We start from the raw sequence: 21,028 nt of genomic DNA, 5'->3' as shown, positions 1-21,028 counted from the left end.
ACCTCTCTGGGCTCAGCTTCCTCCTCTGTAAAATAAGAAGTTGGAAGGCTTCCCTGGTGGCACAGTGGTTAAGAATCCGCCTGCCAATGCAGGAGACACGGGTTCGAGCCCTGGTCCAGGAAGATCCGACATGCCACGGAGCAACTAAGCCCGTGCGCCACAACTACTGAGCCTGCGCTCTAGAACCCGCGAGCCACAACCACTGAAGCCCGCGAGCCACCACTACTGAAGCCCACACACCTGGAGTCCAAGCTCCACAACAAGAGAAGCCACCACAATGAGAAGCTCGCGCACCGCAAGGAAGAGTAGCCCCCGCTCTCCACAACTAGAGAAAGCCGCGCACAGCAACAAAGACCCAATGCAGCCAAAAAAATAAATAATAAATAAATATATTTTTAAAATAATAATAATGCGTATTTTAGGTATAATTTATAATATTTTGAAGTATATTTTAAAACATTGTAAAAACTATATAATCAATTCATATTTATTTTATAATAGATTGTGAAAATAAGCCTAAAGCCTGTTTCTCATTATTGGATTTGTCATTATGCAGTGTCATAATGCCATATGTAGGAAACATTATTATTTATGAAATAGTACATGTGATAGAAGCCTTGAGAATAATTAAGAATAATCTATTAAAATCATAAACAGCCTTATCTACTTTGAGACATAATGACCAAAGTTTCTTTTTATATTTAAAAAAAAGAGAAGGTGAAAATGCCAAAAACCTAAGTGTTTGGTGGTTAGGTTTTTGGTGGTTGCTTACAATTTTATTTTTTGTTAACGAGAATAGGAATCAGTAAATTTAGTAAGTATTTGTTTTGATAAAATAAGGATTGACTATAATTTGAATAAATATTTCACTCTATGATTTGAAAATTGGGTTTCAGCTTCCTTTAGAATAATGCACACAAAACTGTAATCAGCCACAGATGTAGAGAACAAATGTATGGACACCAAGGGGGGAGGGGGGTGGGAGGTGGATGGTGGGATGAACTGGGAGATTGGGATTGACGTATATACACGAATATGTATAAAATAGATAACTAATAAGAACCTGCTGTATAAAAAATAAATAAAATTTTAAAAATTGTAATCAGCAAGATTTAGCTTGTGTTTATATTGAAAAAAGTGGTTATTCCCCACCCCAAATTCGAAATACATTGAAAAACATAATCTTCTTAAGCTGTAAGCATCACTGCTCTGGCTGTTCAAAGATACTTTTCTTTCTGGCCAAATGACATATCCAGATGACAAGCATTGCCAAAATCAGGGAGAAAGCTGATACTTTTAAATTCATGAAAACAATTAATTTCAATGTTTCTTACTCACATTCTCTCTGCTTCACGGCCACGGGACTGTCCCCCAAGAGCAACGCTGCCTTTGGCTGTAGTCTGCACCAGCTCCACGCTCCACTGCCTACATCTCTGGATGCAGACCCTCCCAGCACTTCTCCAGACCGAGAAGGTTTCATGTGGGAAGGGTCCCCGCGCTCACCTGCCGTCTTCCGGCGGCCCTGCTTTCCAGAATAGGAGAGATGAGGGGCCAGTGGGCACCATTAGGGGGGGAAAGGGACACGGGTCCTGCGTGTCCCCTGTTTGACTAAGGAGGCCAGCATGTGGACGCTGAAGATCTGGAAATCTGTCCCCTTGGTCTGTGTACCCCAGGGTGCAAGCGCCCAGGTGAGAATTCACATCTGCTGCTTATCCCCAAGTTAACATTGAGTCCACATTTCCCTCCGACCCATGACTTTCTCTGTATCTTACTCAAGGCCCAGGAAGCATCCAGGAACTCCTGAGTCACTGTGTATTAAGCCCCCACCTGCTAAGAGGCCAGGACAGCCCCGTCCACCATGGGCAGGTCTGGGCTTGGGGCCCAGGGCCCCCCAGCTTTGGGAAAGAGAGGTGGGCACACCCCCACCTGGCAGGGCAAGCTCTGAGCCCACAAACAGCCTGGATCTCCAGGCCTCGAGTCTCCATCTCTGGGGAGGCCAGGTGAGTACCCTCCCCCTCCGTGAAGGCCACTCAGTGCCCCAGAAATCCTCTCTCTTGCCGCTAAGCAGCTCCAAGCCTGTCAAACTGGAGTCTTCTCGTTAATCACTCACAGACTTTCATCTCCGCTGGTATTTGCTCGTCGTTAATCGAATAAGTAGATGTAATTAATAAGCTCATGCATTAGCAACACTGCAACATCATGGGTGTCAGGAGCATAGAGTTAATTGGAGATTAATGTTTTGGGGCTCCAAATCAGATGCTTAAGTTGTGTGTTGGGAAAGCATGAACTGTGTCCCTTTACTTAATTTTGCAGTGTTTCTGGGGTCTGGAAAAGCAGATTAAAAAATCTACTGATGTCTTGGGATTTGATAGTTTAAGAGAAGTTCCCAGAAAACCACACCAATGTTGTGTATCAACATTTACTGAAAAACCTGCCTTTTATGAGACTACATGTAAGCCACCTTTGGGGACACAAAAATGAGTCAGATGCAGACCCCGACTTTATGCCTGCAGCCAGGAAGGTAAAATCAGCCAGCACGTGGGTCCCTGCAGTAGGAAGTAGAGAGAGACAATGGCCGTGGCCAGGGGGCTGAGCTGCTCCAGATTCACGGTGCATGTAATCAGGGGATGATGGCTCTTTTCACCAAGGTGACCCTTTAATAAACCACTAAATTCCTGTAATGAAATTTTCAGGTCAGGAAAAGAAACTCTTTGTCAAGGCATTAATCATGATTTTGGACTTCGAAAATATGGCTCTTAAGGGGATAAATGATAGACACAGGCTGTGGGAGTTGCAGGGAAGGTGAGGATGTCTCTGCTTGAACATGCTAGAACTCTTTTGATTGCAGGCGAGGGCTCCCCAATTCGAGTAGGCTTAAACAGAAAGAAATCAAAGGTGCAATTGGCACATAGCACTGAAAACTCCAGGAGTGGATATCAGGCATGGCTGCCTCCAGGAACTCATTGTCACTGGGAAGCTCTTCTTGTGTTCTCCCCTTTTTGGATGGGGGAGGGTTATGATTCCCTCTGTGTTGGCATTTTTGCAGCCAGGCTCTCCCCACGTATGGCCAAATGACCAGGTTTAACTCTCTGCCCCCTTAGCTACTCCAGGGACAACAATGGTGGCAGTGATGCTGAAAGAGCTAACATCTATTCAGTGGTCAGGGTATGCTGGGCAGCAACCTAGGTGTTGTGTGTATTGACTCCTTTAATCTTCAACTCTTGGAAGGGAAGGGGGCCATGTAATGGGGTGATTAAGAATCTGGGTTTAGAGCCAGACACTTGGGTTATATTCCGAGTCTTCCTCTCATATATGTTTGAATTTGAATCGTGACTTAACATCCACGCCTCAGCTTCATCATCTACACAATTAACGCCTTGTTTAGAGAGCTGTCTGGTGGGGCCAGATGAGGCCACCTCCGCCAGTTCTGTGACCCAGGCTGGCCCATGTGTACTTAACAAATATTGGCTATTCACTTTACCAGTTATTTGTAGCAATGATGACAGGGATCATGTGTCCACAGCAGCAATCAGCTCAGACTTTTAAAAACAGGCCCCGTGTCAAATCTTCCATTTAGCTGTCCCAGAAATTTTAACCCAATATTTTGAAATCCAAACAGCATCCTTCAGACAGACCTTTGAACTGGGGAACCACACAAAAACCTTTATAAGACATGTTCCAGGGCTGGGGTCAGGACCCCAGCAATAGGGTCACGTTCCTTGGGGCAGCCACCGCAGCTGACCACCTGCTGTTACAGCAGGTATTTGGGAAGTCGCTTGGTGAGTGCAACAGCCTCTCTGAGCAGGTGAGGAAGGAGCCCAGCCCCGGGTCCCTGACTGCGAGGACTCTGAGCCCGAATCCTAATGCTGCAAGGCCAGCGGATGAGACACGGCCCGAAAGCTCCGGTTCTCAGTGAACACAAGGCAACGGCGCTGGTTCCCCAGTAGTGGCCCCGCTGTGCAACCCCAGCGTCATCTCGCGAGTATAGTGAGGACGGTGCTGCCTACTTTCTCTGCTAAGTTTCCTGGGAAAAGTGCTTCCCCGCCACAAAATGGCAATTTAATGGCTGTGTCTAAAGGAGAGAAGCAGCGTCACAGCCAGATGCAGGCAGGTCCCAGGGCTTTGTACAGATTCCGCCATTCACGTTGCAATGTGCAGGCTGGGGCACTGGGGTGAGACAAGTACAGGAATATTCCTGTCCCGGGAAAGAGAGATACTGATAAAACGTGTCTGGCTGCACGTGGAAGCAAACGTGCTTTATTCACATTAATGCACTGAAATGTACGCCGGCCAGGACACTAAGCCCGGCTAGCCCTTGGCTGCCGTCCCCAGACAGTCACTGCCCAGCCAGGCAGCTGGCCGCTCCAAAAGGCTGCAGATCAGCAGGCAGACGGCACTTGGGCACCATCTCGAAAGATAATTGGACATTTGCTTAGTGGCCTCAATTTCTATTTCTAGCTCACGGATGCTTTTTCTGGTTTTTTCCTCTGCTGGGAGACAACAAGAGCTCCCCTGAGCGACAGCAGGGCAGCTCGTGATGGCCACACCAACGCCAGCCACCTGGAGTGCTGCGGGGAAGGGTTCTGAGGTCACCCGTGCGGCAAGAAAATAGCGTGAAAAATTAGCAAACCCCCCCCCCCCCGGGCTGGGGCCTGGCGGTCTGGTGAGGCGGGGATGGGGGTGTCCATCCACCAGCCGGGGTCCGGGGTCCACAGGGCAACATCACTAGGCTCTGGCCTGGCATCAGATTCCCTAGCTCAGCCCCAGACTTCTTCTCCCAGTGCGACCTCCACTGGTCTTTTCAGCTGCCACCCCTGGACTCTCTAAGGACCCCTCGGGGATCCTGCAGCCGCCCCCTGCCCCGTGCGGGCCGGGGTGGGGGGATGGGGGGCAGGGTGGGTGCTGGTCTACATGGAGCACCTTACCCCTCCACCCCTCGGCCCCCACGCTCCTGGGGAAATGTCTTGCCCTTGGCTGATCAAATAAGGAATCTGAGGTGACTCTGCCTTGCGTGGGTGCGGGTGCGAGAGCGCTGTGGGCAGAGGGCGCTCCCGCCCCCACGGGACTCCCCCTCGGCTCGAATGCAGCGAAAGCGCCCCTTGCTTCCCTGAGATGAAGGGACCACGAGGCCCCTGCCCTTCCCCCCACCCCCGGACTCCACGAGCAGGGACGCCAGGGTCACAGTACCCGTGTCAACTCCATCCCTGAGCGGCGCCCGCGAGCCACTGATTCTCAAGTGTTCCTTCTGTCCTGCGGGTTGACTGCTTCCCAACCAGTCCCCCGTCGGCGTCCTTCTAGAGCCACGTGTAAGCAGTGCGGCGCCAGATGCCCCCCGACTGGGGTCTCCTGACCATCGAGCTGGGTCTTGGCTGCCGCGGGGGGCTCTGTCCCTCGCCGCCCTGCCCTCCCCAGGTTGCCTGCAGCTGCCGGGCTGGAAGGCACGGCCGTGCGGGGCGACGGGGGGTTAGGGTTAGGGGCGTCTGATGCCCAGACTCACAGCTCTTTGAAGACGCAGAGGCAGGACGGTAACTGGAGCCACGGGCAATGGGAGGTGGGGCACCTGCCCCTCCACCGTGGGTCCTAAAGCCTCTCTGAGGGGCAGACACACCCAGTGCTCAGGCCTTCACCTTTGCTCCCCTTTCCCTCCCCACCCCCACTGCCTCATATCCCCGGGATCACACCTCCAACCCCCATAAAAGGTGAGAGCAGGCTCTGTATGTCTCAGGCACTGCCTTCTGGGGGACTCGGCCAGGATGCATGAACCAGAGGATGACCTCACACTGGTCACCATCCCTCTCCCGCCAGGAGCAGGGGCTGTGACTGCCTGGCAACCCTGTCCCTGGCCTCCTCTCTGCGCTGGAAACAAAGGACGGGACTGTACGAAGGCACATCTCTCCTGTTAGGATAACATATGGCCTGCCCCCCACTACTCCGTTTCTCCAGAACCCATTGTTCTCCCCACCCCATGGAATTCCAGCCGCACCAGTTCAGGGTCCAGCAAAGAAGCTGCCCAAAACCCCAGGAAAGAGGAGATAGGTTTGAAAAGGAGTTGATGAAATGGAATTTGGATCATTCATTTGAATGTTAAATCGCGAAATTGCAGAGAACTCTGGTTATTTTTATGACATACCTTGGGAGCTGAATATTTTGACATATTAATCAGTTCTCCAAAATGGCATTTACATCAAAATTTTGCTTGCTTTTGTTGAGTTTCTGTCTTAGCTGTTACAGTTTATCTCCTCCAGGCTGGGTGAGGGGAGGATGCCATGGATGACTTGGGGCCCATCTCCTGGCTTCCTGGGGCAGCTCCACCCCAGGAGCTCCATGAATGGGAGAAACCGTCCATACCCTGGAGGAGTTCCTTGGAAAAGTTTCCCAACATTCTGGTTGTTCACACGTTGGGGCTGACAGTAACGCCCAGCACCCGCTGCAGCTGTGGAACAGGAGCGACTTTCCGAGGCTGATGGGGGCGCCACCTGGTCACCCGGAGGCGGCCCGGCCTCGGCAGGGCTGGCAGGACCCACTGCCATGTTCCCGCCACAGCGCACATCGCCGGGGGAAATGAAGGTTGCCCACCAGTGTTCTCCTGTCACAAGAAGCCAGCCAGGCTGCCACCGTGTGCAGCAGCCACGAGAAAAGCTCACGTGCCCACGTTCAGAGGGGTCCATGGATCGCGTGCCTCCATTTCCCACTCAAGTTCAGAACCAACAGTCACACTAATTACCAATTTCAAAACCAACTGAGACACATCAACTGCCAATCTAGTCGTCAGAAAACAGCACCACCCATCCTGGAGACGCAGCCAAGATGCAAGGTGCGCAGACAAGCTTCCGCATCCTGAGCCTTGGAAGAGGCCCTTCACCACCAGTGACAGAAGCGCTGAGCGCACAGCCCTCGGCCTGGGCAGGGTGCCCTGTGCTTACCAGCCACTCCCTGCAGGGAAGTACAGCCCTCAAACCAAGGCAAGAAGGAGCCGGATTCCTTCTCCCTACACTGTCCAACCCCATAAAGCGCCCCTCATCACCAGGGAAGGAAGGCGCAAGGGGGAAATGAGAGGCCAGAGGTGTTCCTTTCCTGGACGGAAACGTCCCAAGTGAGGGGCGAGGGTTCTAGTTCTAGTTCTAAACAACCCGCTGCTCAGGCCACTTAAACCGGATCGCTCTCTGTGGCCTAAAGCAGAATTCCCTAAGGTATTTCCCTCAGGAGTACCTGTTTGCACAGTGAGGTGACCGAGTGTGTGTACTTAACCAAGTCCCCATGCCTGGGGACAGCGCACGAGAGCCACCACCCACCCCCAGCAGACCGCAGCTCAGCGCAGATGGGGGTGCTAAGGGCTCACAGTTCACGCTGGCCCAGTTCACACTCCCAAGTGTGATGCCGGCGAGGAGCACAGAGGGCTTCTCACTCTGTGAGGACGGGCTGTGTTCCCAGCCCCCCAGCGCCCACCTGCGTGGCGGAGGGGCCCCCAACCCGAGGCCACAGTCACCGCACTGTGTGCGTGTACGGAGCCATGAGGGTGATGCTCACAGCATCCGGGCTGGGTCTCCCCAGAACCAGACCCTGAGGCAGGACGTGAGGGCAAGAGGCTTGTCTGGGAAGACACACCAGAGACGCAGCCAGAGCAGATGGGAGGCTGGACGGGGAGGACACCAGCCCACCAGGCTGTGGCACTGAGTGGTCAGGGAGGGGACGTGGGTGGCCTCACGCTTCCTGGACCTGTTCTGCAGGAGGGGTTGGACAACATAGCAGTCACTCTCCCGGGCAAAGCAGCCATTCCCACCACGCTCACCACGGCCAGGGCAGGACCCCATCCAGACCCGTCGCCCAGAGCACCACCGTCCACTGCCCTGAACTCTCAGCTGCTGTGTCCCCCCACACACGTCTGCCCATACCAGGGCCACGGAACACGGAGCCGGGAGGCGTCTGCATTTGCTGTTGCTCTGCCTGGACGCCGCCCTTGTCCCTCCCCCATCCTCCCTCCCTCCATCATCAATCCTTATCTCCTTCCTTATTCTTCTTCCTAGAACTCACCAGTTCCCAACAACCTGTACCCTGTTCTTATTTGTCTTGTCTACAATCTTCCTCCTTTCCCACTGGGATGAAACTCTTCATAGACAAGGATTTTTGTCCATTTATCTCACCACTTTCTCCCCCAGCACCCAGAAAACGTCCTAGCACACAGGAGCTACCCAACATATATTTGAATGAATGGATGAACTAGATCCAAACAAAAGAAGGCAGCTGAATTTGCACATTATCAAAGGCCAACTCTTTAGCCCAAAGGAGGAAACCATAGGGATGCGTTTCAACACCAGCCGCAGCCCAGCAAAGGCATGTCGCATCCCAGCCTCTGAGGGTCTCTCCGTGCACAGTGCAGTATGAACAAGCCCTTGCCTCACAAACACCCACAGCCTCGGTCCCTAGCTCAACGGTGGGGACAGTCCCTCACCTCTGGGCTCCAGCCACCACCCTCGTCCACAAGGGAGTCAGGCAAAGCCTTCTTCTCCAAACTGCTTCCAGGAGCCCCAGGGTCTATGGAGCTCCTCTGCAGGGAGTGTCCAGATATTCTGCCCTCAAGCCCCTGTCATCACTGAAGGAGCAGGAAGAGAACCACTAGTGAGGACGGCTGCACCCATCACACACTGTGCACCTGAGGGCACGTCACAGGTCCCCTGCAGCCCCACAAAACCCTGTGGTTTGGGGACAATTATCACCCCACTTGCTCATGAGAATAAGGTCTCAAGAGTCTTACTCTACATCCCAAACGCAAGGAGAGCTGGCCTTGCATCCACTCCTGTTGGACCCCAGGGCCGACGCCTGTGACCGTCAGGACCCTCCATGTCCCGCTGGGCCCCTGACTGGCCTATGGGGCCTGGAGTCCAGCACGGCACTGGCCCTACCAGGGACTCTGCTCTGGGGTCTGTTCCCGTCCTGCCTCGGACGGGCCACAGCGTCTGCGATCCCTGCCGGGGGCGCGGACGCCACCCCCCCCCCCCAACCTCTCCCGGTGTGAGAGCTGGTGCGCCCACCCAGGGCTGAGCACGACACCTGAAGGGCATCCAGGCACATGCCCTCAGATCATGGTTTCTCCAGGTGGACAATTCCCCCCTTTGAGATGTGACAGAGACCAGGGCAGCCATGCAGCTTCCATCCCAGTGAAGGGACAGATGTGGGGAGTAACAAGTGCATCTCTGTGGATTTGAACTTCAGGAATTCAGTTGCTCCAGGGTTTACACCAAACGTAGGCTCCTTGGGCGCAGCTGTTTACGTTGGCACTTTTGTAACAAACCATGGAGCTCCGCCACAGGCTGGCTTCTACCTAACACCCCCCTCCCCGCTGCAGAAAAGACAGAAACGTCCAGAGGCCCTAGGGTGGCTTCTGAGCCCCAGCCCAGCCTGGCCACTTCCCACCCAGGGGCGTCGGCTCTGTCCCATGTACCCTTGGCCTTGCTCGTCCTGAGATGACCGGGGGTGCCCTCCCTGCTCCCAGCTCTCACCCCACCCCACCCCGTTCCGTTGCCAATGCAGCGCAGCAGCCACCCAGAAATTAATCCAGGAATTAATGGTGGGGAGCACTGCTTCATCATGCCTCACACCATTAATTTCAGTATGGCTGCTGTGCTGCCTTAGTGACCGGGCTTCAGAAAGGGCACAGCAGGGACAGTTGTCTCTGCCCTACAAAGTCTGGGGCTCCTGAGCCCAGGGGGCCGAGAGACATAGGTGCTGGCAGTGGAGTCTGGCTGGCATGAGCTACAGAGGTAAGGGAAGGCCCCTGGCCACATCTGCTATGATGTGAGTCCTCAAACCTAAATCACAGACCACGTACATCGCATCGACGAGACGCGAGAAGGATGCAAGGACCGTCACAGCCGCGGGTTATAGAGCAGCTGGTGGTGGGGAAGTATATCAGCCAGAATTCAGTGCTCATAAGAATTGCTCCGACCTAGAGAATTCACTGGAAGCTATCAGAAGCCCATAGGTCCAGGGGCGAGGCTGGGGACAGGCCCCCCGGGGACGAGGAGAAGAAAGAATACTCACTGCAGCGGGTGATCTCTCCCGGCTGCCATCACTGGGGTGGATATAGCAGCCACTGTTGACTCAAGATGCAAACACTGCGGAGGGAATACCGGCGGCTTGGCCTGAACTGGCCCCTACGCTGGCCCCTTGGAGAAAGTGTAATTCCCGAAAAGGAAACCAGGCTGTGAAAGGACAGGAAAGGGATGCAAGTGCACACAGTGAGGTGAGACGGAAAGAATTCCCGCTGGATTCCAGCTCCGTTCTTCCCGCCCCACACCCCCCCAGACACACCACCACCTCCCACGCGCCGGGCCCAGACCGCCTCTCAGTGGAAAGATCTCGGGTTCTCTTCCCCAACGAAGCACCTAAACACTTGTGGGCGAATACCCGAATACCAAGCAGTGCTTGGTGTCTCTCCTCTGAAATGAACAAAGCAGTTCCTGCAATTTTTGTGCTTACGAAGTGTAATACAGTCTTTGTTTACTGAGGTATTTAAAGATGGCTAATTTCCTCCAAGCTCCTAATAGTGTGAATTCTCTTACTGCTTTAAATAGTTTATAATGTCTTATTTTAGATTTTCAGTAACCATATTTACTCAGCAGCTAAGGCCACTGTTGCTGCCAAGTGATTTTGAAAACTGCGTGTGGAAGGCTAGAACAATGCCAGGGCTTGTGCTTGTTCTGTTAAATGGGAATCCAGATCACGGGGCTTTATTCCAATCCTCTAGTCCCTGAGTCCCCCCACTTAACTTGAAGCACAGACAATATACTTTTTTCCCATCTAAATAGACTCTGCTCCATACTAATTCCCAAAGGTTTTACACCGGTCACCATGTTCCCAGATTGTCCCATAAAAACGATGGCGCCTAGGGTACCCTGGCCACAAACCCCAGCTCTCCGGGCTCCTGGCACATCCGTAGCTTCCCCTGCGGGCCCTGGAGACCCTGCCTGAGGGCTTTCCTATCGTGGGGTCCGGCGGGAAGGGACAGAGGGTGGATCCCCAGACGGAGCCCTTAGCCGACTAGAAATGGGGATTGGAGGGAGAGAGCCCAGCTTCTGGGCCCCTCAGTCCCTGGGCTGGGACAGCTCTGGCAGAAGGGAAAGTCAGCTCAGGAAGCCAGTGGCTCCAGCGGGAATCCACAAAAGTCTTCAACCTGCGTTTCAGGTATTTCACAAGGAGATCTTAGATCAAAGGGTACAGGAAAGCACTGCCAGGTCCCGTCACAAGTCCCTCCAGGGGCAGGAGTGAGGAGTACACTGACGGGCCGATGCCTTGCTGTCCCCTCCCTCACTTTCCATCCCGCCATCCCAGCCAGCGGGTCCTGGTGTCAGGACCCACCACCCTCCCGTGGCCTTTGTTCTTGAGACTCCTGGAAGGAAAAGAAAATAAAATTCCGTTCAATCCCCACTATAACCTGTCCCTGCAGGAGCATAAAAATAACTGATTGCTTATGTTAAACACCTGACCAACCTACTGCGGCAGCAGCTCAGAAAATCTGATAAGGTGATAATGGAAAATGTGTCATGCATGAATCCCCATTTTAAAAACACACGTCACACTTCACATAAAGGTCAAAATTAATGTTATGTTGAAAACATTTTTCAAAGTACAATTATCTTGACTCATGAAGCAAACCAAATTCCTATTTGGTTTACAGTCTCGGTTTTAAGCCACACACATTTCACCAAGAGGGCCTTACCCATCAGACTGAAGGCTGAGTCAATGCAATATTATGGGACCTTGTATCCCCCAGCCGCTGTCCTGGTCCCCGCTCAGCTGCCTCATCCTCCAGGGAGAAGCTGGTGCACCTCCTCCGCCCGGCCCCACGTGTCCCCTCCACGCTGGGCTCCGGAGCCCCTGGCCTGGGAGCCGCTGGCCACACGTCCTGCAGCAGCGAGGTGTCCCCACGGCACCGCAGGCCCACAGATGGGGGCTCGGCCACTGACAGGGGTCCAGCCAGGGGACTGTCTTCCAGAGACAGACAGGACGTACTCGGGGTCTGCAATGGGGGAGCTGGTGAAGAAAGTGAGGACTGTTCTACCCTCCCTGGTTTCTAAAATTCAAGTAAGACAAACGGGCAATGAGCCCAAAGGCATAAGAAATTGTGGATTCCCTTCTTGAGAGAAGAGCTGGCAGAGATAAACCAGGAAGGCGGGGAGCGAAGGATGGTCTGGACATCTGGCCCTAGGGACCTTCCTGTGCCAGGTAAGTGGAGGAGAGAAGACGGCAGGACACCCCTGGAGCCTAGAACTCGGTGGTTAAACACAGGTGGGTATCAACGCAGGCGGCCCAGGGATTCTGAAGACCAGCCCCGCTGGCGTCCAGACTCTTGGGTTCAGGGACACTGTCCTCTGCTGTCCCCCAGTGTCTGGAACAGTGCCTGCAACAGAGCAGACATGCCAGAGGTATTTGCTGAATAAGGAGCCAACAGAAGCAGCCGACCCTACAGGAGCGAGCCTTCTGCCTGCCGTGGAATGAGTAGGAGACAATTCTGGGGCGCACGTCCACTGCCACCAGTACCTACGGGTGGAGAAAAGTTAGACAAGTCACCTCAGATCCATTAGGGACATAACAACCTGCTTCACGGCACTACTGTTAACCTAGTGTGGACCATCCCCGGAAAAGCTGTCGTAAACCCTAACATGTTGTGCAAATAAGCTGGTGACGATGATGGAAAAGGCACAGCAGGTGTTTCAAGCCGATTTCAAACAAATAAAGGCTTAAGTCCAAAAAAGACAAAGAGACAGGACAGATTTCGACGTAGGGAAGATTCAGGGGAAAGACCAGACCCTGTATGCAGGAAGAGCCAGGCTCCACGCCAGCCCATGGCTGCCCCCCCTCAGGACAGTATGTTTCTGGAGGTCCAATGTCCCATTTCAAGTGAACCTGCCAAGTTTCTAATCAGATAATCGTTTGGTGGAGTAAAAGCCAGACTGGAGCTGATAAGGCTGGTGTCTGTCACCGTCTCGCAGGGCAACCAACAATGTGCTTTGCTGAGCCTCTTGTGCCTCTGGTTCGTCGGTGCAAAGGGAGAGGAGGAAATGGGCTCGGTGCTTTTCTAACGTTTTCATAGCAGAACTATGTTTTCAAGCAAAGCCCTGCACGCACTAAAGTCAAAACGGCTTGTCCACGGCAGGCACACGTGTACAAATTGTAAATGGGCACCTCTGATACAGTGAGAGCTTTCTCCCACCCACCCTAGCCCGGCCCCTTCGGTGTCGCCCTCCCAGGACCCGGGAACACATCCAAAATGCCCGAGTGAGATGACCCTCTGGGGTGCTTTCCTGCTGCAGAAAATCTGCATATGTGACCCCAACCAGCAGTTTTCCCATCTGCCAGTCTGTCCTCTCCCCCAGACACAGTCCTTGATTTCTTTGGAAATATGTCTTTTACTGCCCTTGTTCGAACAAGACGGCCTGAATGTATGCGCAAAATCAAAGGTTAATGATAAAACCTCTCCAGAAAACATGCTGCTTGAACGGCCACGAGCCCCGGCTCCAGTGACTGCAGAGATCCTTGCTGGGTTTTCCTTTTGAAATCACACATGGTGCAGCCACAGGAGCCCAGGGCTGGCCGCCTCCCAACTCAGAAACGATTCCAGCCATCTGCTAATGCCACCTGGCTATGGGGGCTTCCAGAAACACGTGCTCTGTGTCGTGACCAACATGCAATAAGGTCCTTCTACTGGGACAAACACCCACTGTGGTTTGTTTGTAAAGAGCAGGTAAGTGTGGTCAGTTTGGGGTGCTTTACAGGGGAACGAAGTATCCCTGCTCTTTATTGTTATTATTAAGACATCATCCACCTAAATCTTTGTACCTGCTATTGGTTTATCTTCCCCAAGGATCAAGTATGAGCATCAACACCTCAGCCTTGGGGATCATCCTCACAGTTTTCCACTAGCCTGTGTCACTGTGGCAGGTGAGGTGGATGGGCAACAATTAAATAAGAGACGGCCAGCGTCTCCCTAGAGAAGACCAGGGTCACCTCTTTACTGTGCTCCCGTGGCCAGAGACAGGTGGAACCCAGGCAAGACAGAGATCTCCCCGTGGGGTCAGCCCACATTGGCAGCCTCTCCCCTCCCACCCGCCTCCCCCCACTCCCTGCCAGCTTCACCTGGGAGCACTTCCTTAGAAATCACCTGCCATGAACCATCTTAGGGTCTGGTTCCGGGGCCTCCTCTCTCCTCAGCCACTGGGGGTCAGGCCTGGGCTGACGAAGCTTATGGAGACTTCCAGAAACTGTATCTGCGTTAGGGGCGTTGCACCCAATGGACCAGACACAGATATAAATCCTCTCTCTTAGTCTGGCCCTGCTGGTTATGGGGGACAAGCTTTTCTGTCCAAAGAGTAGCAGCAGCTGTCTTGTCATCTTTATCAGCCCTGGAAATTCCGTGGCATTCCCTCCAGCAAGGGTGACACTGGCAGACACAGGACAGAGGCAGAGAGTGGAGAGAGTATCCAGGTCAGCCTGAGAGATGTGACCTAGTCAATGGCCGTCCCAAGAGTAAGGGGTGGAAATCAGGATGGGCGCAGGCGAGGCACCACTTGGTTTACTGGGGAAGTAAAGCCTCATCTTATTGGGGTCCTTAGGGCAGGATGCGCTGCATTGTCCTGCCCCCCAGGGGGTTTCCTAGGTCACCAGAACACCCAGGAGGGGCTGGTTAAAACACAGATTGGGAGACCTCAGCCAGAGCCTCTGATCTAGCAAGTCTGGGATGGGCTCCAAGAAATCCTGCATTTCTAACAATATCCAGGTGATGCTGAAGCTGTTCTGGGGACCCTACTTTGAGAACCTCTGGGCTACAGCAGACACTCTTGTAGACCCCACCTGGAGGTGCCGTTCATCGCAGCGCAGGACTCTTTATCTGCTCAATCCTCAGGCTTCCTGAGCAGAGCAGAAACTCCTGGGTGTTTAACACAGGTCTCCAGCCTTAGGAGGACATACTCTACTGAGTGATGTGAATGGCCTCAACACCCAGGCCCTGGGGGGACCCACTCAGAAAGAACCACTTAGCACATACAAAGAGCACTGACTGACCAGTCACCAAGTGCCAGGCACCGTACACCAGCCATCCCTTAAACCCCATAGCAATCCTACACCATAGATGTGAGCGACACCCTGTTTTCACAGATGAAGGAACTGTGTCTCAGAGAGGTAAGTAATTTGACACCGCTAGGAGGGGGGCAGAATTGGAGCTGAAATCAACGGTCTGACTTCCAAGCTTATGTACTCATAACCCTCTACACACTAGCCATTATACTCTGACTCCTACTCGATGATCTCTAGACCCTACATGACCTCTACATGACCTCCACACCTTAACCCACTACACCATGACCTCTACACTCTGGCCCCGACACCGTGACCCCTACACTATGACCCCTACAACTCCACAGACACAATTCAAGAGGCTGCTCAAGCACCCTTCTCCTGGGAAGACTTCCCTGAGCTCCCTGCCACCCGCAGCCCAAGCGGAATTCACTGTGCATCCCTTCTGAGGGGAGTTGGGGTTCTGCTGGAGAAGTAGGGGTGGCGGAGGGAGGCAGGGGCTGGCCCCGGGGCAGCCACGACACTTGTTCTAAAGGTCAGCCACTGCGGGGCTTTCCACGTGGAAGCAGGATCAGGCACCACATTCTGGACTCCCTCAGCCTGCAGCCTCCAAAAGCAGAGTCTGAGTCAAGGGCATGTGGGGCTGTGATCCCAGGAGCAGGGGTGAGAGACGGGGGTGAGAGAGGGAAGGGAAAGTCCACCTCGCTGCCTGGCCGCAGCTCAGGCCCCCAGACACTCAATTGGGGGGGCACTGGGTGAGAAGTCTCACGACCCCCCTCATCTACCCCTCGGCTCCCTGGAATGCTGTCCTGCCCCAGATGTCCAGGTGGGATGTGTGGGGGCCACATGGGTCCAGGATGTTCCTCACTGAGGTATCAGAGAAGGACCGAGCAGGACAGCAGTCCCCAACCTTTTTGGCACCAGGGACCAGTTTCGTGGAAGATAATTTTTCCATGGACAGGGTGTGGGCATGGTTCAGGCGGTAATGTGAGCGATGGGGAGCAATGGGGGGCGGCAGATGAAGCTTCACTCACTCGCCCACCACTCACCTCTTTCTGTGCAGCCCGGTTCCTAACGGGCCGTGGACCGGTACCAGTCCACAGCCCGGGGGTTGGGGACCACTGGAGCGAGAAGACAGAGCCAGGCCGTGTCGGGCTGTATGAGGCTGGTCGCAGTCTGCAGTAGGACAGGGGCCAGGAGGACCAAAGGAGTGCCCAGGAGGGTCCCATCCCAAGACCAGCAGGGACAGGGAGAGAGCCCAGGCACTGCCTCTCCCCGAGCAGGCCACCGAGTGGACAGATGTGTGGGTGGACAGACAGAGGTCCCACAGGTGTATTGTAGAAGCATGAAGAGGACAGAATAACTCCTGACTGAGAGAGGCCTCGAAAAACCAGAAACGACTAAAGAGAAGGTAAAGACAGCATTGGACTAGAACTTCCCCAGCTTCTGGAATTAGCATATTTCTCCAAATTTTTCTTGCCGTCAGTACCAATTCACCACTGATTTCTGCGTCCACCTACCTCATCCAGTGAAGAGCAGGACGAGGGGTTGAACTGAGACGTTAAGAAAGAGAGAGCAAAAGACTTGAGCAGAGAGTTGACAGGAGATCATGTGAAAAATGGCAGCAAGCACAGTAGAGAAGCCAGGCGCCATCAGGACCAGGAAGCGCAAGTTAACCACAGCAAGGGGCTTCCCTGGTGGCGGAGTGGTTGAGAGTCCGCCTGCCGACGCAGGGGATGTGGGTTCGTGCCCTGGTCCGGGAAGATCCCACACGCCGCGGAGCGGCTGGGCCCGTGAGCCATGGCCGCTGAGCCTGCGCATCTGGAGCCTGTGCTCCGCAACAGGAGAGGCCACAACAGTTGAGAGGCCCGCGTACCGCACACACACACACAAAATGCACTTCATCTTTACAATACAGTTATTTTCAATGATAAGCATTACTGTAGAGCTACAGAAATAAAGACAGTGTGGACTGGCGTGGGACCTCGCCCAGCACCCCTCCAGCGCCGAAACCCAGACGGCTTCCTGTTCCCATGGGAAAGCCTGAGCTGTTGAAAAGCCAAGGCCGTCTTTCTGTCTCACAAAGCTGGAGACCAAGAAAGGTGAAAATGCCCCGAGCACACTGACTTAGTGTTTATTGTTTTGAGCCGACCCCTCAGGAAGGAACTGCACCGAGTGATGGGGTGGAGGCCGCACAGAACCAACCCGGCTGGCACGACGGAGGAGACGCTGGTCCATCGGGCCCCACGCCACATGCCTCCTCTCTGACCACATGAGCACCTCCTGGAACCTTCCCCACCCACCCACCCCGCTCCCAGGCAGCACCTCTCTCCAAGGCCCTCCCGCAGCCCCTCCCTGCCTGCACTGGGCCGGAGTGTCCATCGGGAGCTCAGGTCCCTTCAAAAAGGCAGCCCGAGGCTGAGCAGCCCTCTGACCACAGGGGACCACGGCTTGGCAGGGGGCATCGACAGCTTTGTTGGGGGAGGGGGCCATCATGACCACCCTCACCTGCAGGAGGGGGAGGAGGGGCGTGCCCTCCCCCAGGGCCAGGGCACTGACGCTACACCGCTGCCCGGGTCCCGGTGGACGGAGCAAGACAAGATGAGTGGACCGGCAACCAGAGGCGATGGGATGGGATGGGGTTGGGGTGGGGGGGTGCAGGGCCGGGGGGAGGGGGTGTAAGTCCCAGGAAGGACACGCTGAGGATCCACACAGGGGCAGCTGCTCCTCACTTCTAATCAATTTTGGCTTCATCTGCCCATCTCATGATCTGCGTGACACGCAAACTGAAGGAGAAATTGTCTATGCCTGACTCACAGCTTTTTAACCTGCTAACCAACCACAAGAGATATTCCTTGTCGACAAACGTTTCCTTGTTGGGTCATTTGTAGAGACATGGACGGACCTGGAGACTGTCATACAGAGTGAAGTAAGTCAGAAAGAGAAAAACAAATACCGTATGGTAACGCATGTATGTGGAATCTAGAAAAATGGTACAGATGAACTGGTTTGCAAGGCAGAAATAGAGACACAGATGTAGAGAACAAACATATGGACACCAAGGGGGGAAAGCGGGGAGGGGGGGTGGGGAGGTGGGATGAATTGGGAGATTGAGATTGACATGTATACACTAATAGGTGTCAAATGGATAACTAATAAGAACCTGTTGTACAGCACAGGGAACTCCACTTCGCTGTACAGTAGAAACGAACGCAACATTGTAAAACAATTCTACCCCAATTTAAAAAAAAACAAACTTTTCCTTGCCCCTGCCTAATGTAAAAGAAGTTAGCTGCTAAGTGCAGAGGCGGTTGGATTTCCACGGCCTTCTTGGTTCCGGGCCATCCTGGCCACACACCCTGCCCCCAACAACTAGGCCAGGACTGGCGAGGTCGAACGCCCCAAACTGGGGCGAATCTTGGGGAGCATCTAAACCTAGAACCCATGTGCTGCTGGGAAACAGACATCACAGCTTCAAACTGGGCTCCCACACGCCACCCACACGCCTGCTCTTCTCTTCTAATTTGCCTGCCAGTCTCTGAAAATGTGACGTTTAAGAAAGACGAAGTAAAAGATTTTAACCACTTATACCATTTCTCTAAATTCCTCACCGTCTTTCCACAAATAACAACGAAATTGTCTTGTGATTTGGGTTGCGACAGTCCCTGGCAGAGAGCGGGGCTTTTTCTGACTCCTGTTTTCCCTTCAACACAGCGGACCATCTAAGCGTCCTTCCAGTTTAAAACTCTTCCAGGGACAGGAAAGGGGGCCCGAAACCACAGTCAGGTGGGTACGTCCAGGACGGCCAAGGCACATGACCTGTGACCTCTGCCCACACACTCATTCAGGGACCTCATGACAACGACCACTGCCCCTCAAGCAGGTGGCGTCTTTGTGCCCCACGCACAGAACTGGGGGGTGCTGAGCTGCAGGCAGGAGCTCCCAGGGTCAGGGCCACACCCGGAGGAACCGCAGGGCCCTGCTTGGTCAACGGCCCCGCCAGTGGGACCGCACCATGGCGGCAGGGGCCACAGGACTCAGAGGGCCGCACATCAGCCGGGCCCCGTAGGCCAGAGTCAGACTAGAGATAACCAGACGTGAGGTCATGCATTTGAACTCAAAGGATCAGTCGTCCAGGAATGCGATGGCAGAGACTTGAACTGTCGGCAGTTCTGATGGAAAAGTCCTACATTTTGAGCTCATCACAAGCTTAATATGAACCAACACTGTGACGTGCTATAGAGATGCTAATTAATAAGCGAGGACCTCGTCAGAGGGCTTCCAGAGAATTTCTATGGCTACTGCCCATCACCCCCATGTCTGTGCTGCCCATCACCCCCGTGTCTCTCCCTCCTCCCTCCTGAGCTCAGACGTGTTTACAACTGTCTGTGAGACCTCCCCACCTGAATGTGCACAGACCCCTAAACCTGAACAGTACTCACCAACATCCATTACCCACCCAGCACATCTGTCACACCTGCGGCCTGTTTTCCGGATCTCCTGGTGGCCCCGGCATCAGCCCCTGAGCCTTGTCTCACCTCCGTCCATGTCTCTCCCTCACCTCCTGCCAAAGCCTCTTCCCGGGGAGCAGCTGCCACTGACCTCCACACTGCTCCCCTCAGCTCAGCATCGGCACCTCCTTCCTGGACACTTGCTTCCCATCTGGCCTCTTTTCCTCGTCCACCAAAGAGCCCTGCAGAACAATTTTACAAAATGCACTTCTGACTGTTATCACAACCCTCCGTAAGGCCCCAGCTCCTGTAGAATAAAGTGAAAATCCCGTAGCCAGGTCCCCGGGGTCCCCGGGTGATCAGCACCTGCACCTGTCATCTCGTCCACCTGGAGGACGTCCTGCCACAGGCCACACTTTCGTCCATGCCGGACTCTCATGCGGACAGTAACTCAGCCCTTTCAGTCCCCCCTAGTTCAAGAGCTGGCCTGAAGGTGAACTCTGGAGCGTCCCCTGGTCACCCAGCCCTGCTCCCAAATCTCTGCCCTCCTCTCCACCCGCATGCACTTCACCTTGGTGATTTTCACACTGTGGAATGAATCTCTGTCTACATGTCACTCTTGGCCATGAGAGAGCAGGACACTAGAGTGTCCTGTGTTTGTAACTCCAGCAGCAGGCTTAGAGCCTTCAAATGCCTGCTGAAAAAAAGAAAAGAAATTAATAAATCCATACCTAAGTGCATGGATGGATGGACGGATGGATAGATGGGTCCCACCCCCCCTCCATCCCTTTGCATATTGCATCTCCCCCTCCTGCCTACACCAGTGAAATCTTCCCCAGGCATCTTCTCAGGTGCCGTTTACAGCAGTAGGATTGTCCTTCCAAGGCCAGCCCACGGCCCCCCAGTGTGCAAGCGTGCCTTGGGGAGGGTTTCCAATAAGACTCGTGAAGCACAGAAGCACAGCAACACAGCCTCCGGAGGGGCTGCTTCTGGAGCTGAGGCACCACCTGCCAGAGGGGAAGGGGGCCTTTCCGGACGGGCAAGTGAACCCAGGACGAGAGAGGAGTCGTCATGTGTGTCATCTCTTATAGGAACACAAGGCCTTGATGAAAAAGGGAGCAAGGGGCCTGCCACCCGGAAGAGGTGACAAACAAACCTCCTGAACCCTTCACAGCTGTGACTGCCACGCAACCCCGACAGTTCAGCTGGGCGGGATCCCAGATCCTTCACAGTAAAAATAGGAGGGAACTTTACTGACTGTGAATTAACATCTTACCCCCTTTCAGAGCATCTGGCACTGGAAGCAAAGGTTCTCATTACATGCACAAGACTTGAAATACATGGGCAGTCAGAGTATTTTATCTTTTGAGAAATATTCAAAGGACATGACACCCCAGTCTTGGGAGCTCCAGCTACCTGAAGACACCCCAGCAGACCTTAAACGCCATGTCTGAGAATGCCTTCCAAGGGGGGCAGCCGCGTGGGATGTCCCTCTGCCCAGCTCTTCC

At 53.9% G+C, this 21,028-nt stretch overlaps 1 protein-coding gene across 1 annotated transcript in view; it reads right to left on the bottom strand.

The window, feature by feature from the left end:
- APMAP (adipocyte plasma membrane associated protein) overlaps nucleotides 1-21,028 on the bottom strand; it is a 97,888-nt gene that overhangs the window by 18,773 nt on the left and 58,087 nt on the right. Inside the window, exons 10-11 of the transcript XR_004345837.1 lie at nucleotides 20,092-20,214; nucleotides 19,672-19,762 (exon numbers count right to left, since the gene is read on the bottom strand). The gene's annotated coding sequence lies outside the window, so the exon portion shown is untranslated. The remainder of the gene's footprint in view (nucleotides 1-19,671; nucleotides 19,763-20,091; nucleotides 20,215-21,028) is intronic.

The sequence above is a fragment of the Phocoena sinus genome, chromosome 15 (assembly GCF_008692025.1).
Source record: "Phocoena sinus isolate mPhoSin1 chromosome 15, mPhoSin1.pri, whole genome shotgun sequence".
In the NCBI taxonomy this organism is placed as follows: Eukaryota; Metazoa; Chordata; class Mammalia; order Artiodactyla; family Phocoenidae; genus Phocoena; species Phocoena sinus.
This window is presented reverse-complemented; position numbering and strand designations above follow the sequence as displayed.